Consider the following 15509-nt stretch of genomic DNA (forward strand, 5'->3'; position numbering starts at 1 on the left):
TGTGTGTATTTACTTACGACTTACTGTAGATTTCCCTCAAGATGTTCAAGCTGTCAGTCATTCCCAGTGGTTCTTTGTGCCTGTCAACTCACCCCACTTCACTGCTGCCCTGCAACAAAAACAAATCAACACTCGGTGACAAAAATGTACAACAATGACAAAACCCAGATGAGTACATTTGTGTTCATTGCTCAATATGCTCCTCCCTCAAAACAACAAGCTGTTCTGGCTGCAGGAAAGTCAAACAAATACCAGCCCGTATAAACAAAGATCCTAGCAAAAACACCACTTGACTGCACCACCGTGTCCAACCATCAACAAAACCGATCAACACTCTCCACACCTGCCCTCGTAAAAATACCTTTTTACCATGACAATCACCACCCATAGGTACCATCAACCAAGGTGTGCCACTACTCTGCCCCTTCCTGTTCAACACTTACATGCTCCTCAGACAGATAGTGCAGACAACTCGTGCGTGATACTTCATTTGATGGATTGTCTCTTGTCCTTGTCCCATCTGGCTCTTCCCTGCAACAATGAAAGAAAAAAAATTAATAAATGGTTGTGCCACTTAATTGCTCTCTTTTGTTACCTTTAGTCAACCTTCCCTTATTATCCCTACTTGCTTCTCCACCATGCAATAAGGGGGGGACAAAAATACTGCATTTATGTCAGTCCTAAATTGGGGGTGGGGGGGCTGCCTTGCACTGCATTTAAATCTTACTCTACATTGCAGATGTTTGCACATATAGTCCCACTTCCTAACATTATCATTTGAATTCAATTCGTCAAACCACATTTAGAACAACTTTCACCATTCCCTCCAAAATACAAACAAAAACATTTTTCAAAAGTACATTTTATTCATTACTATGTTTCAGCATTGTTGCCTGCACATGATGCACATCTCGACACAAAAAAAATTAAATCAGTTAGTCCGTGCACACCCAGTGAGTTAGTGAGGAAGTGGACACAAACACTAAGAGTAACTAAGATATACTCTCCCCGTAAAGTTGGTGCTCGGATCTTGAAGCTCCACAGCATTTCCACCTTTGTTCTGGATTGCTGCAAAAAATAATTTACAAAAAATTGGGTTTTCATTTATTTTAAGACACAATTGCACACTCACTTCAAGGAACAACAAGTTTATCTTGAAACTGCTTACCTGTTGTGGCGTAGTCATCCTGAAGCATCGTGTTGATCGATATGAATTCCTCATTCGAAGGGCTGCACTGTTCACAACTCAAAACAAAGACACTCTGGACCAAGGCGGACCATCTAAACCTTCCTTCCTTCGCAAAGACCACTGAACCAAACCATCAGCTCAACCGACACTTTCCATGCCTGCCACCAAACTACCCTTCCGTAGCAACAGTCAAACTGCAATTTAACAACTACACAAAGGAGCTGGCCAGCATACAAAACAAAAGACCCCAGGTTAGTACATTTGTGTTTATTGCTCAATATGGACTCCTCCCTCAAACCCTGTACTGTACGCTACAGACTGTCTCAAAACCTCCATCGCAAGAGACCACTTAACCGCACAGACATATCCATCAGCTCTACCGACACTTTCTACACCAAACTCCCTTCCAAGGCTCTGTACTCTGCCCCCTCCCGTTTACTCTTTACATCCACCCTGCAGATATATTATGAACAAACAACTTATCTGCGTGCCACTTTATTCTTGTGTAGAATTGTTCCTTTTCCTCATCCCAGCCGGCGACGTCTGAGCCCTGCAAGAAAAAAAATTGCGCCACTTATAAGGTTACCTTTGGCCAGCCTTTCCTTTTTTCAGCACTCTTCCTCCACTCCACAAAACAAACACACCTTTGCTCTGAAGAAAGTCTTTTTTGGGACCTTGGTGCTTCCTGTCCCAAATATCTGCTCCAGCCTGCGATGACAAAAAAACTTCACTACTGCATGTCCCAAAATGATTCTTCTTCAAAATAAATTCAATAGTATAAGTTATGTCACTTCAATATTTCATTGGCATTAGTCTTGCTCTGCATTTAATCCCATGCGGCGCACTTTCCACCCTGTACAATTACTTGCTTGCTAGCTCACATCATTGTGTGCATTTACTTATGACTTACTGTAGATTTTCCTCAAGATGTTCAAGCTGCCAGTCATTCCCAGTGGTTCTTTGTGCCTCTCAACTCATCCCACTTGACTGCTGCCCTGCAACAAAAACAAATCAACACCAGGCAACTAAAATGTACAACTATGACAAAAAATACAAATGTGCCACTTATATTACCTTTGGCCAGCCTTTCCTTTTTTCAGCACTCTTCCTCCACTCCACAAAACAAGCACACCGTTCCTCTGAAGCAAGTCTTTTTTGGGACCTTGGTAGTACTTCTCCTTGGTGCTTCCTGTCCCAAAGGTCTCCTCCAGCCTGTGATGACAAAAACAATAGTAGCCTACTGCATGTCCCAACCGGATTCTTGAAAATGCCTTGCACTACATTTAAATCTTACTCTACATTGCGGATGTTTGCACATATAGTCCCACTTCCTAACATTATCATTTGAATTCTATTCGTCAAACCACGTTTAGAACAACTTTCACCATTCCCTCCAAAATACAAACACAAAAACATTTTTCAAAAGTACATTTTATTCATTACTATGTTTCAGCATTGTTGCCTGGACATGATGCACATCTCATAACACAAAAAATATATCAATTCAGTTGGTCCGTGCACACCCAGTGAGTTAGTGAGGAAGTGGACACAAACACTAAGACTAACTAAGATATACTCTCCCCGTAAAGTTGGTGCTTTGCTCTTGAAGCTGCACAGCATTTCCATCTTTGTTCTGGATTGCTGCAAAAAATAAATGTTAAAAAAATAAAAAAATACACAATTGTACACTCACTTCAAGGAACAACAGGTTTATCTTGTAACTGCTTACCTGTTGTGACGTAGTCATCCTGAAGCATCGTGTTGATCGATATGAATTCCTCATTCGAAGGGCTGCACTGTTCGCAACTCAAAACAAAGCCACTCTGGACCGAGGCGGACCATCTCAACCTTCCTTCCTTCGCAAAGACCACTGAACCAAACCATCAGCTCAACCGACACTTTCCATGCCTGCCCTCATTCCAACCGGACCTGCCACCAAACTACCCTTCCGTAGCGACAGTCAAACAAGGCAAACTGCAATTTAACAAAACTACACAAAGGAGCTGGCCAGCATACTAAAAAAATACCCCAGGTTAGTACATTTGTGTTTATTGCTCAATATGGACTCCTACCTCAAACCCTGTACGCTACAGACTGTCTCAAAACCTCCATCCCAAGAGACCACTTAACCGCACAGACATATCCATCAGCTCTGCCTGCCCTCGCCAACGCCAAACTCCCTTCCATCGCTGCCAAAGCTCTGTACTCTGCCCCCTCCCGTTTACTCTTTACATCCACCCTGCAGATAGATTATAAACAAACAACTTATCTGCGTGCCACTTTATTCTTGTGTAGAATTGTTCCTTTTCCTCATCCTATCCGGCGACGTCTGAGCCCTGCAAGAAAAAAATTATAGCGCCACTTATATGGTTACCTTTGGCCAGCCTTTCCTTTTTTCAGCACTCTTCCTCCACTCCACAAAACAAGCACACCTTTGCTCTGAAGCAAGTCTTTTTTGAGACCTTGGTACTTCTTCCCCCGCTCTGCTTCTCCTTGGTGCTTCCTGTCCCAAAGGTCTCCTCCAGCCTGCGATGACAAAAAAACTTGAGTAAACTACTGCATGTCCCAAAATGATTCTTCTTCAAAACAAATTCAATAGTAGAAGTTATGTCACTTCAATATTTCATTGGCATTAGTCTTGCTCTGCATTTACTCCCATGCGGCGCACTTTCCACCCTGTACAATGACTTGTTTGCTAGCTCACATCATTGTGTGTATTTACTTATGACTTACTGTACATTTTCCTCAAGATGTTGAAGCTGCCAGTCATTCCCAGTGGTTCTTTGTGCCTCTCAACTCATCCCACTTGACTGCTGCCCTGCAACAAAAACAAAATCAACACCAGGCAACAAAAATGTACAATGACAAAAAATACAAATGTGCCACTTATATTACCTTTGGCCAGCCTTTCCTTTTTTCAGCACTCTTCCTCCACTCCACAAAACAAACACACCATTCCTCTGAAGCAAGTCTTTTTTGGGACCTTGGTACTTCCTGTCCCAAAGGTCTCCTCCAGCCTGTGATGACAAAAACAATAGTAGCCTACTGCATGTCCCAAACTGATTCTTCTTTCAAACAAATTCAATAGTATAGTTATGTCACTTGAATATTTCATTGGCATTAGTCTTGCTCTGCATTTAATCCCATCCGGCGCACCTTCCAACCTGTACAATTACTTGTTTGCTAGCTCACATCATTGTGTGCATTCACTAATGACTTACTGTACATTTTCCTCAAGATGTTGAAGCTGCCAGTCATTCCCAGTGGTTCTTTGAGCCTCTCAACTCATCCCACTTCACTGCTGCCCTGCGACAAAACTGTACAACAATGACAAAAAAAATAAATAACCCAGATGAGGACATTTGTGTTTATTGCTCAATATACTCCTGCCTCAAAACAACAAACTGTCCTGGCTGCAGGAAAGTCAAACAAATACCGGCCCGTATTAAGCAATATCCTGCCAACACCACGACCGTGTCCAACCATCAACCCAATGAACACTCTCCACACCTGCCCTCATTAAAAACACCTTTTTACTATGACAATCACCCATAGGTATCGTCAACCAAGGTGTGCCACAAATCTCACTGCTCTGCCCCTTCCTGTTCAACATTTACATGCTCCTCAGACAGATAATGCACACAACTCGTGCATGATACTTCATTTGATGGATTGTCTCATGTCCTTGTCCCATCTGGCTCTTCCCTGCAACAAACAAAAATTTTTTTTAAATATTGTTCTGCCACTTAACTGCTCTATTTTGTTACCTTTAGTCAACCTTCCCTTATTATCCCTACTTGCTTCTCCACCATGCAATAAGGGGGGACAAAAAAAATACTGCACTTATGTCAGTGCTAAATGGGGGGGGCTGCCTTGCACTGGATTTCAATCTTACTCTACATTGTGGATGTTTGTACATATATTCCCACTTCCTAACATTTTTATCATTTGAATTCAATTCGTCAAACCACATTTAGAACTTTCACCATTCCCTCCAAAATACAAACAAAAACATTTTTCAAAAGTACATTTTATTGATTACTATGTGTCAGCATTGTTGCCTTGACATGATGCACATCTCATAACACAAAAAATATAGAAATTCAGTTAGTCCGTGCACACCAAGTGAGTTAGTGAGGAAGTGGACACAAACTAAGAGTAACTATGATATACTCTCCCCGTAAAGTTGGTGCTTGGCTCTTAAAGCTCCACAGCATTTCCACCTTTGTTCTGGATTGCTGCAAAACAAAAACAAAAATATTGGGTTTTCATTTATGTTAATACACAATTGCACACTCTTCAAGGAACAACAGGTTTATCTTGAAACTGCTTACCTGTTGTGGCGTAGTCATCCTGAAGAATTGTATTGATTGATATGAATTCCTCATTCGAAGGGCTCCACAAAACAAAGCGACTCTGGACCGAGGCGGACCATCTCAACCTTCCTTCCTTCGCAAAGACCACTGAACCAAACCGCCACGTCCAACCATCAGCTCAACCGACACTTTCCATGCCTGCCCTCATTCCAACCGGACCTGCCACCAAACTACCCTTCCGTAGCGACAGTCAAACAAGGCAAACTGCAATTTAACAAAACTACACAAAGGAGCTGGCCAGCATACAAAAAAAGACCCCAGGTTAGTACATTTGTGTTTATTGCTCAATATGGACTCCTACCTCAAACCCTGTCCTGCGCACTACAGACCATCTCAAAACCTCCTTCGCAAGAGACCACTTAACCGCACCGACACTTTCTACGCCCGCCCTCGCAAACGCCAAACTACCTTCCATCGCTACGGTCAACCAAAGCAAACCGCAAATCTCCGCACTCTGCCCCCTCCTGTTTTCTCTTTACATCCACCCTGCAGATAGATTATGAAAAAACAACTTATCTGCGTGGCGCTTTATTCTTGTGTACAATTGTTCCTTTTCCTCATCCCATCCGGCGACGTCTGAGCCCTGCAAGAAAAATAATTAATAAATTGTGCCACTTATATGGTTACCTTTGGCCAGCCTTTCCTTTTTTCAGCACTCCTCCTCCACTCCACAAAACAAAACGCACCATTCCTCTGAAGCAAGTCTTTCTTGAGACCTTGGTACTTCTTCCCCCGCTCTGCTTCTCCTTGTTGCCTCCTGTCCCAAATGTCTCCTCCACCAGCCTGCAATGACAAAGGAACTACAGTAGCCTGCTGCATGTTCCAACCTGATTCTTGTTTCAAACAAATTCAAGTTTGTTCAATATTGACTGGCGTGTCTACTTTGTTGGTTACCCTTGCTCTGCGTTTCGTCCCATCCGGTGTACCTTCCACCCTGCTAAAGACACTGTACAATTAGTTGCTTGCTAGCTCACATCATTGTGTGCATTTACTTATGACTTACTGTACATTTCCAAGATGTTGAAGTTGCCAGTCATTCCCAGTGATTCGTGCCTCTCAACTCATCCCACTTCACTGCTGTCATCCATTTTCTGAGCCGCTTCTCCTCACTAGGGTCGCGGGCGTGGTGGAGCCTATCCCAGCTGTCATCGGGCAGGAGGCGGGGTACACCCCGAACTGGTTGCCAGCCAATCGCAGGGCACATACAAACAAACGACCATTCGCACTCATAGTCATGCATACGGGCAATTTAGAGTCTCCAATTAACACATTTTTGGGATGGAGGAGGAAACCGGAGTGCTGCCCTGCAAGAAAAACACCAGGCAAGAAAACTGTACAACAATGACAGAAAAATAAAAAGACCCCAGATGAGTACATGCGTTTATTGCTCAATATGCTCCTCCCTCAAAACAACAAGCTGTTCCGGCTGCAGGAAAGTCAAACAAATACCAGCCCGTATAAACAAAGATCCTCGCAAAAACACCACTTGACTGCACGACCGTGTCCAACCATCAACAAAACCGATCAACACTCTCCACACCTGCCCTCGTGAAAAAGACCTTTTTACTATGACAATCACCCATAGGTATCGTCAACCAAGGTGTGCCACAAATCTCACTACTCTGCCCCTTCCTGTTCAACACTTACATGCTCCTCAGACAGATTGTGCAGACAACTCGTGCGTGATACTTCATTTGATGGATTGTCTCTTGTCCTTGTCCCATCTGGCTCTTCCCTGCAACAATGAAAGAAAAAAATTAATCAATGGTTGTGCCACTTAATTGCTCTATTTTGTTACCTTTAGTCAACCTTCCCTTATTATTATCCCTACTTGCTTCTCCACCATGCAACAAGGGGGGGACAAAAAAAAATACTGCACTTATGTCAATACTAAATGGGGGTGGGGGGGGGGCTGCCTTGCACTGTATTTAAATATTACTCTACATTGTGGATGTTTGTACATATACTCCCACTTCCTAACATTTTTATCATTTGAATTCAATTCGTCAAACCACGTTGAGAACTACTTTCACCATTCCCTCCTAAATACAAACAAAAACATTTTTCTAAAGTACATTTTAATGATTACTATGTTTCAGCATTGTTGCCTGGACACAATGCACATCTCATGACACACAAATAATTCAATCAGTTAGTCCGTGCACACCCAGTGAGTTAGTGAGCAAGTGGACACAAACACTAAGAGTAACTAAGATATACTCTCCCCGTAAAGTCGGTGCTCGTCTCTTGAAGCTGCACAGCATTTCCACCTTTGTTCTGGATTGCTGCAAAAAAATTATTTTTAAAAAATTGGTTGGCGTTTTCATTTATTTTAAGACAATTGCACACTCACTTCAAGGAACAACAGATTTATCTTGTAACTGCTTACCTGTTGTGGCGATATGAATTCCTCATTCGAAGGGCTGCACTGTTCGCGACTCTGGACCGAGACGGGCCAAACGACCTGCGGACCATCTCAACCTTCCTTCCTTCGCAAAGACCACTGAACCAAACCGCCACGTCCAACCATCAGCTCAACCGACACTTTCCATGCCTGCCCTCATTCCAACCGGACCTGCCACCAAACTACCCTTCCGTAGCGACAGTCAAACAAGGCAAACTGCAATTTAACAAAACTACACAAAGGAGCTGGCCAGCATACAAAAAAAGACCCCAGGTTAATACGTTTGTGTTTATTGCTCAATATGGACTCCTCCCTCAAACGCTGTACTGCACGCTACAGACTGTCTCAAAACCTCCTTCGCAAGAGACCACTTAACCGCACCGACGAATCCATCAGCTCCACCGACACTTACGACGCCTGCCCTCGCAAACGCCAAACTACCTTCCATCGCTACGGTCAACCGAAGCAAACCGCAAAGCTCCGTACTCTGCCCCCTTCCGTTTACTCTTTACATCCACCCTGCAGATAAATTAGGAACAGAAAACTCATCTGTGTGCCGCTTTATTCTTGGGCAGAATTCCTCTGAAGCAAGTCTTTTTTGGGACCTTGGTACTTCTTCCCCCGCTCTGCTTCTCCTCGGTGCTTCCTGTCCCAAATGTCTCCTCCAGCCTGCGATGACAAACAAACTTGACTAAACTACTGCATGTCCCAACATGATTCTTCTTCAAAACAAATTCAATAGTACAAGTTATGTGTTGGATTTATCTTTATCAAAACATCGCCTTCCTAATTAGATCAGTTGACGCACTGTATTCCAGTTTCTTTTCTATTTGCTGCCAATCATCTGTCTCCTGTCCTTGTTTTACTCATGTTCCCATACGTTTCCACTGTGACTCATAATCTTTGCACAATGAAATATGTGGGACACTTGGATTTTTATACAGTTCCTTTCATTTGTCTGCTAAAATCATTCCTGCCGCGACTTTTGCTTCATTGTCTGAGCACCGATAATCTAAAGTCATTGCATCAGGTGTCGCAACTTTTTTTCATATCCTGGTTACACAACAGGATTTGTTGAGTTGGGAAACAGGCTGGTTTAGTCATGCGGTAGTTTGTCCGTATTCTCTTTTATTTTATATAATTTCATTCCTGCAACGCGGCTATTTTTTGGTGTATTTAACCAACCATTAAAGCCGTGTTCAGTTATCCCTGTCTCTAAATATTAAATTTGATCAGGATCCTGTTTGTTTTTTTTCATTTACTTTAATGAACTTCCAACCTTTACACTGCAGTGTATCCCTGCTTTTTATTTTACTACTTCCTTTCCCCATTTGAAAGAATTTGGTTCAGTGTAATACTACCTCGGGTAGTCTAGAACACCGTTTCTTTTCAGTAGGACGGTGATTCAAATTTACTTTCTGTGGTAATTCTCACTTCAACTCTTTCGAGTGGAGAATTCTTGCCTTTGCGTCCACAAAAGTCCACCGCTTACTTTCCCACTGTTTTGGTATGGAATGAAAAACCTAGTGGTTTCCCATTTACACTCTCATTCAAACAGTTTTCATTCACACCGGCTCGTCAGAGGACTCCGCCGTCCTTTTCCCTAAAAATCTTGGAAATTTAACTCACCAAAATCGTCTTCCATCCTGTGTATTGTCGTCAACCTTCAGATCCCAGTTGAGGAGAACGAAGACCAGTCCCGGAAAGGGTCTCACTTGCCGTGGCCACGGTCTCTTTGCTGGAAGTCGGCTCCACAACTGGAATCCTCGGGTGTGTTGACATCCGGCTCAAAGGACCAATTTAATGTTGGATTCATCTTACCCAACATTCTAAAAAATAGACTAAAGGAATCAAGACGCTGGTTTCTTTTTCTCATGAGGAGCGTGTTGAGAGGCTGTGATCTGAACACTCCCCCATACGCCCTCCTCATGAGAAGAACAAACCAGCGTCTTCATTCCTTCTGTGTCTATTTTTTATGTTGGGTAAAATAAATCCAACATTATGTCACTTGCATATTTGATTGGCATCGGCCTTGCTCTGCATTTAATCCCACGCGGCGCACTTTCCACCCTATACAATGACTTGTTTGCTAGCTCACATCATTGTGTGTATTTACTTATGACTTACTGTCGATTTTCCTCAAGATGCTGAAGCTGCCAGTCATTCCCAGTGGTTCTTTGTGCCTCTCAACTCATCCCACTTCACTGCTGCCCTGCAACAAAAACAAAATCAACACTAGGTGACAAAAATTTACAACAATGACAAAACAATTGAACTAAAATGTACAACAAAAAAATATATTGTGCCACTTTTATTACCTTTGGCCAGCCTTTCCTTTTTTCAGAACTCTTCCACTCCACAAAACAAGCACACCGTTCCTCTGAAGCAAGTCTTTCTTGGGACCTTGGTGCTTCCTGTCCCAAGTGTCTCCTCCAGCCTGCGATGACAAAAACTATAGTAGCCTACTGCATGTCCCAACCTGATTCTTCTTTCAAACAAATTCAATAGTTATGTCACTTGAATATTTCATTGGCATCGGCCTTGCTCTGCATTTAATCCCACGCGGCGCACTTTCCACCCTATACAATGACTTCTTTGCTAACTCACATCATTGTGTGTATTTACTTATGACTTACTGTCGATTTTCCTCAAGATGTTGAAGCTGCCAGTCATTCCCAGTGGTTCTTTGTGCCTCTCAACTCATCCCACTTCACCGCTGCCCTGCAACAAAAACAAATCAACACTAGGCGACAACAATTTCTTTTGGAAAAATTCCTTCATTTACAAAAAAACATTTGCCACATATTTTACCTTTGGCCAGCCTTTCCTTTTTTCAGCACTCTTCCTCCACTCCACAAAACAAGCACACCGTTCCTCTGAAGCAAATCTTTCTTGGGACCTTGGTACTGCTTCTCCTTGTTGCCTCCTGTCCCAAATGTCTCCTCCACCAGCCTGCAATGACAAACAAACTACAGTAGCCTGCTGCATGTTCCAACCTGATTCTTCTTTCAAACAAATTCAACTTTGTTCAATATTGACTGGCGTGTCTACTTTGTTGGTTACCCTTGCTCTGCGTTTCGTCCCATCCGGCGCACCTTCCGCAATGACTTGTTTGCTTGATCACATCAGTGTCTGTATTTGCTTATGACTTACTGTCGATTTTCCTCAAGATGTTGAAGCTGCCAATCATTCCCAGTGGTTCTTGGCGCCTCTCAGCTCATCCCACTTCACTGCTGCCCTGCAACAAAAACACTAGGCGACAAAACTGTACAACAATGACAAAAATATTTCATTGTGCCACTTATATTACCTTTGGCCAGCCTTTGCCTTTTTCAGAACAACTCTTCCACTCCACAAAACAAGCACACCGTTATTCTTGAGCAAGTCTTTTTTGGGACCTTGGTACTTCGTCCCTGGTTCTCCTTGTTGCCTCCTGTCCCAAATGTCTACTCCACCAGCCTGCGATGACAAACAAACAACAACCTGCTGCATGTCCCAAAATAATTGTTTAAAACTAAATCTATAGTATAGTTGAATATTGGAATATTGCCATCCGGCGCACCTTCCACCCTGCTAAAGACACTAATTATTTACTTATTACTTACTGTAGATTTTCCTAAAGATATTCAAGATGGCAGTCATTCCCAGTGGTTCTCGGCGTCTCTCTGCTCATCCCACTTCACTGCAACAAAAACAAAACACTAGGCGACAAAAATAAATACATAAATTACCCCAGGTGAGTCCATTTGTGTTTATTGCTCAATATGGACTCCTCCCTCAAACCCTGTACTGCACGCTACAGACCGTCTCCAAACCTCCTTCGCAAGAAACCACTTAACCGCACCGACATATCCATCCATCAGCTCTCCCGACACTTTCTACGCCCGCCCACGCGAACGCCAAACTACCTTCCGTCGCTACGGCCAAACAAAGCAAACCGCAAAGCTACGTACTCTGCCCCCTCCGGTTTACTCTTTACATCCACCCTGCAGATAAATTAGGAACAGAAAACTCATCTGTGTGCCACTTTATTCTTGATGTGTGGAATTGTTCCTTTTCCTCATCCCATCCAGCTACATCCGAGCCCTGCAAAAAAAACAAAAGTCGTGCCGCATATTTTGTTACCTTTGACCAGCCTTTCCTTTAAATCAGAACAACTCTTCCACTCCACAAAACAAACCCACCGTTCCTCTGAAGCAAATATTTCTTGAGACCTTGGTACTTCTTCCCCCGCTCTGGTTCTCCTTGTTGCCTCCTGCCCCAAATGTCTACTCCTCCTGCAACCTGCAATAAAAAAAAACAGCCTGCTGTAATTGCCAGTCACTTGCATGTGTTTGTTACCTTTGCCCAACCGTTATCGAGCTCATGTGCAAAAACTCATACAATACAATTACTTGTCTGCACGCGTGTGTACTTCTTACGCTCGTCCAGTGGCTCTTGACGCCTCTCGTCCCATCCTGCACCGCGAACCGCTGTTTGGCAACACAGCGAGTATGGAAGACAACAATGAAAGATTGGGGGGGGGGAATATTTTACATGCTTCTTTGATTGGTGCATGCAGACTTATCTTACCTGGGTTTTTCTGCCATCCAAACTCATCCGTTGTGGAAAACAGCGAAAACAAAATAAGCAATTACTTGTGTGCTGGTCCTTTTATTGATTTGTCTGTGAATGTACTTATTAGCCCGGTCCAGTTCATCTTGGTGCCTCTCACCTGCTCCACCACGAGGAAGGAGGGGAAAAGACAAAATTTAAAACATTTCAATTGTGTTGATCAATACAATGGAGTCCTTCCCTCAGAAACCTACAGACAACCTCCAACCTTCCTTCGCAAAGACCACTGAGCCCAACTATCCCACCCTCAACTCCACCGACACTTTCCTTACCTGCCCTCGTTACAAATCAGACCTTCCGTAGCGACAGTCAACCAAGGCAAACCGCAATTTAACAAACTACACAAAGGAGCTGGCCAGCATACAAAAACAAACATGGAAAAAGAGACAATGTGTGTGCCAAAGTGAAGTGTGAACATGCAGTGCTCAAGCAGACCCATGCGCAAACCTTTCCTTGCACGCCGCCGGTGCTGCTCCTCTGCCAGTCAAAAGCCTGCAACGAGCACATAGCCGCTGTTACAAACATTTGCTGACTCGCGTGACAAAACACAGCTTACAAAACCTTTGAAAAGGTACCTTCCGCTGAATTGAAGTCTTACTCCATTGTGTATGTTTGGACATATTGTCCCACTTTAACATTGATACAAAGTGAATTCAAGCAGTAAAAGCACACTTGAAACCACTTTTACCATTCCCTCCCAAAGAAAAGAAAACGCACATTTTTCAAAAGTACATTTCACTGATCAACGTTTCGCCTTAACAGCATTGCTGCCTTAGCTCGACGCACATCTCGGTACACAAAAACAAACATCACAAATGAGTGTTAGTCCATGCACACCCAGTGAGTTAGTCAGGAAGTAGACACAGACACAAAGTAACCAAGATATACTCCCCCTGTATCGTTGCTGCTTGGCTCTTGAAGCGGCACAGCATTTCTACTTTCAGTCTGGATTGCTGCCAAATACAAAAATAAAAAATTAATTTCAATTAAATAAACACCTTCAAATGTGTTGTCATCGATAATGCGCATGACTTGCACACTTGTCTCAAGGGAGAAGAAGCTGTTCATCTTGGAACGGCATGCCGGTTGTGGACAATTGTTGGTCTTCAGCCTGAAGAAAACACAAGTATTCAATTTTGTGTTGATCAATATGAGAAATTCCTCATTCCAAGCCTGCGCTGTACACGTCGACTCAAAACCAAGAGCTGGTCGGGAACAAGACGAGCCAAACAACCTGCGGACCATCTCGACCTTCCTTCCTTCCTTCGCAACAACCACTGAACCGAACCACCACGTCCAACTGTCAACTCTACCGACACTTTCCATGCCTGCCATCATTACAATCCGACCTACCACCACGCTACCCTTCCGTAGCCACAGTCAAACGAGGCGAACCGCAAAGCTCAGTACTCCGTCCCCTCCTGTTCACCGTTTACATGCACCCGCAGACAATATATGCAAAGACAACTTGTGCCCAGAGTCTTCATTTGATGTATGGAATTGTTCCTTTTCCTCATCCCGTTCCAGGTCCTTCTGAGCTCTGTAAAAGAGAAAATTTTAAAAAAACGATGCCACTTTCTTTTTTTACATTTTATTTAGTGTGTTTCATTACCTTCTCTTTCATCCAGCTCCTCTTCCACTCTACAGAACAAGCACATTAACACCATTTCTCTGGAGCAGGTCGCCTTTATTTTACTTTTTTTTTGCACATTTTACCTTATTACCAGCCTGCTCTAGTTGCCAGTCACTTGCGTGCGTTTGTTCCCTTTGCCCAACCGTGATCTCGCTCATGTGCAAAAACGCATACAATACAATTACTTGTCTGCTGGTCTCACCTGTGCGCACGCGTCTGTACTCATTACCCCTCGTCCAGTGTCTCTCATCCCATCCCGCACCACGACCCGCTATTCGGCAACACAGCAAGTAGGGAAGACGACAATCAAAGATTGCCAAAAAAATATATTTTACTTTTAGGCACATTTCACATGCTTTTATTGGTGCGTGTAGACTTGCGTTACCTGGGTTTTTGTGCCATCCAAACTCATCCACAGTGTGTGCTGGTCATTTATTGATTTGTCTGTCTGGTCCAGTTCATCTTGATGCGGCTCACCCGATCCACCATCTCCACCCTAAGGAAGAGGCGGCGAGGGGGAGGGGGGAAAAAAAAAACTACTATGGAGTCCTCCCTCAAAACCCTGCACTGCGCACTCCAGCTTGTCAACGTGCCGTCCTTAACTACAACAAACCAAACAAGTCCAGACCATCTCAAGTCTCCCGGCAACACTTGACTGCAGCGACATCTGCACTAAGAACACTTCCCATGGCTGCCATTGCAACTAGCTGCAGTCAACCAAGCCACTAAGCTCCTCTTCCAACCTGCAAAAGCACTAATGCATCATTAGGTTAAAAGCTTTCCCCCCCCCTCACGCTTTTTAGAGTATTTCCATTTTTCAATATTTCTTGCACTGTACGCGCTTTTTATTGTACTTGTTTCCTCCTCCCCCACCCCCTTTTCTTCTGTTTTAGATGTTTAACAACAGCAACCTTTGTAAGACAAAGTACGATAAAGAAAAAAAAATGTAACAGACAATGTGCGAAGCCCAAAGTGAAGTGTGAACGTGCAGTGCTCAAGCAAACCCATGCAAAAAAACCTTTCCTTGTACGCTGCTGCTGCTACTGCTCCTCCTCCTCTGCCAGTCAAAAGCCTGCAACAAGCACATTGCCACCGTTACAAACACGTCCAAACAGCAAACATTGGCTCGCTCGCGTGAGAAACCGCAGTTGAGTCGCTCGCCGTTTTGCTGCTGGTGGCCATTAGTGCACCTGCGCGCGTCATCGCGCCCACCTGTCTCCAATTAGCGCCACACCTCGCACTGGCGCCGCCTGGTGGCCACAAATAAGTCAGTCTTACAATACGTGTTGAAAA

General features: G+C 43.7%; 1 long non-coding RNA gene across 2 annotated transcripts; it reads right to left on the minus strand.

Moving 5' to 3' along the window:
• Positions 1 to 6: 6 nt before the first annotated feature.
• LOC133472841 (uncharacterized) lies at positions 7 to 15486 on the minus strand. 2 transcript variants are annotated; one of them, XR_009786865.1, is made up of 27 exons: positions 14602 to 15486; positions 13624 to 14487; positions 12542 to 13536; positions 12391 to 12441; positions 12154 to 12253; positions 11575 to 12055; positions 11280 to 11428; positions 11123 to 11207; positions 10781 to 10921; positions 10606 to 10690; positions 10288 to 10406; positions 10097 to 10181; positions 7955 to 8638; positions 7213 to 7850; positions 6569 to 6869; positions 6252 to 6502; positions 5524 to 6148; positions 4411 to 5427; positions 4085 to 4206; positions 3923 to 4007; positions 3622 to 3715; positions 2919 to 3525; positions 2264 to 2830; positions 2100 to 2184; positions 1834 to 1897; positions 1169 to 1739; positions 7 to 1068 (listed from the first exon to the last, which is right to left on the minus strand). It is a non-coding gene; the product is annotated as an uncharacterized LOC133472841 (long non-coding RNA). The 2 variants fall into 2 exon arrangements; XR_009786866.1 differs by lacking the exons at positions 10097 to 10181; positions 10288 to 10406; positions 10606 to 10690; ... (7 more) ...; positions 13624 to 14487; positions 14602 to 15486 and adding an exon at positions 9599 to 9796.
• Between the last annotated feature and the right edge of the window lie 23 nt (positions 15487 to 15509).

The sequence above is a fragment of the Phyllopteryx taeniolatus genome, chromosome 23, assembly GCF_024500385.1.
Source record: "Phyllopteryx taeniolatus isolate TA_2022b chromosome 23, UOR_Ptae_1.2, whole genome shotgun sequence".
In the NCBI taxonomy this organism is placed as follows: Eukaryota; Metazoa; Chordata; class Actinopteri; order Syngnathiformes; family Syngnathidae; genus Phyllopteryx; species Phyllopteryx taeniolatus.